Source organism: Trachymyrmex cornetzi, unplaced genomic scaffold (genome assembly GCF_001594075.2).
Source record: "Trachymyrmex cornetzi isolate Tcor2-1 unplaced genomic scaffold, Tcor1.1 scaffold382, whole genome shotgun sequence".
NCBI lineage: Eukaryota > Metazoa > Arthropoda > Insecta > Hymenoptera > Formicidae > Trachymyrmex > Trachymyrmex cornetzi.
Window position 1 is genome coordinate 205,086 of NW_017298555.1, and position 2,576 is coordinate 207,661.

Here is a 2,576-nt window from a genome sequence, read left to right on the forward strand (position 1 = left end):
GTCACGGTATCCGCGCGTGCCGTGCAGGCTCGCGCGGCCTTGAATCCTCGCTCATGCGAGCGCGCAATGAAGACTCCTGTCAAGGGTGGCGTCCTTATTCACGGCCCTTGCACTTCCTGGCCTGGCGGGGGAGATCGGGATGGATTTCCTCCTCGCTTCCCATCGGGGCCCTAGGCTCCCGACGGGCGTCCGTCCGGCTCCTCAAGGGCGGCCGGGAATTTTGTCTCCTTCGGTACTCTGCAAGGGGTGTATGGTAAAAGTATGGTCCCTTTTTTATGCGACAGTGGTTACAAACAATGATATAAAATGGTACAACCTGCTAATCCGGGCTCCCGGATGTGTGCCCTTCTCTCTGCTCTGCGGCCGTCCTTACGATCCGGTCCTTCTTCTGTCTTCCTTCCAAAGGTAGCGGGCGAGACGGCACGATGATACAATGACATTTCACCGCAGCTGCCGAGCGTGATCCGTGGCGCGCCTACGCTTCCTGATACGCTTGGTCATTACGCAAAAGAAATGCTAGTATAAAAGAATAAGATCTGCCAAGTAAATTAAATGACGCGAATTTTAACGCACATTCGCAGGTGCGTTTGCACGCGCGTTTGCGTGCGCGCTCGCCTACGCGCTCGCCCTTCGAGCTGATAGGAAGCGCGAGTCCGCCGTCGACAAGTCCGCACAGTGACGGACAAAATGTCACGTCACAATGCGTTAAATCTCGCGTTATTGTTAGAATTAGTGAACCTCTGAATAAATGATATGATAATGTTAAATAAAGTGGCAAAATCATGATTGCGGAAACAGCAAACAGCTTCCGAGATTAAATCCATTAGGTCCGGAATGAGACCAAAAAAATCAAAACCATTAGATCCCCCAAAGCCACGCTGAGGAGGGGGAGCATATTGAAAAGCCGTACCTCTAATATATGCCCGTTCTTGCGAATCCTGATAGTTGTTGAGCGCCTCTTGATGCGTCCTTATTGTTATATCTAGGATTATCCGGGAATTTGCTGTTGGAATTTTGATTGGCCTGGGGTTTCTGAGATGGACGATACCTGTTCGTGTTGTTTTGCGAAGGGTTGAGTTGCGCGTGATGAGCCGTGCGTGGTCCAGCCGCTTCTGCATATGACATGCGTCCGTGACCCGGGTCCTCCCTGTCTATGATGTTAAAAGAATTAGGGCTTTCGTAACTAAGTGGTGAAAAATCAAAAGAGCCAGAAGAATTATAGCGAGTATTGGCACGCAAACGCGGAAACTCTTGAAAGTCCAATATGTTGGCATATCGAGAAGAAGATCCACCCTGATCGCCGATAATCCTTCTGGCGTCCGCAATAGAGATATTTTCAATGGCAGCCAACTTGATAATATTATCCTGCCTGGAAACAACTGGTCATTCCTTGGATGTATTAAGATGCGAGCCTTTACAATTGATACAAAAGACATCGACTTCAGCCCCTTTTCAAGGACATGGTTCCTCTGCATTATATACATTATTCTCACAGTAAAGGCATCTTGGGGAGCTCTTGCAAACTTTCGCCACATGTTCAGCCCTGTAGCACTTAAAACATATGCGCGATTTTGGTATAAAAGGACGTACCTCGTGCCTAGTTTTGAATAAAAAGACCTCCCTGGGAAGCACCTGGCCAGCAAACTTGATACGGAGAGTCCTGGAAGGTATATATTCACTCTTGTTGTTGACTGTGATCCTTCTATTAAACCTAAATATCTCCAAAATTTTAATACCAGGGGATTCTATATTCCTGCGAATGTAATCCAGTTCTAATTCTGTGGGTACATCCTGAATAACACCCTCTCTAAGTACCCGGAACGCGGGGATAAAAGCTTTAAGGTTATGTTTAGTAAAAGCAGGGTTATCCACCAGCCTGTTCGCTGCGGTTGCAGACTTGGCCTCAATGAGAATTTTCCCTCGCCCTATTTTCTTAATCTCTTGAATGTCTGGAATACCAGACTTGGCAACGATGCTTGAAATTATAATTGGATGCATCGATTTCTCACGGTTCATATCATAAACGTAAACAGCAAAAGGACCTCTGTCCTGTGGGCAGTATTTGGAAAATTTTTTTAAATTTGCGGAGACGGTGTCAGAGGACTGTTAACGAAAGATCTTTTTGGGGGGGAGATCGAGTCTTGACTTTGAACTTCTGCTTCTTCCAGCGGAGGGCGCTTCCTCGTGTTCGTAATATTGTCAATTTCCAAAGAAGAGGCCAGATTGCGTGATCCTGAAGAAATTGTCACTGTTGACGATGAGGACGCACTTTCAGACTCTTTTCCATTGCTAGAGATACGCGGTGTTATATCAGATATACCCGCTTCATTAATGAGCGATTTGAGCATGGCACTCGACATATCACTAGACTCCTTAGAATTCATATTAGAAGAAGGAGAATTTGACAACATGGATGGAATAAACGAAAATGCAGGAGATTGAAGAGTGAAAGGGACATTACGCTTCTGACTATTGCTCAGGTTGGGGGTGATCCCAATTGACCACGTCTCGATTGGACACCACCAATCACAGCGACCGGTGCTTAGGAGCTTTGTAGTCTCAAGCGCTGTGAGTGG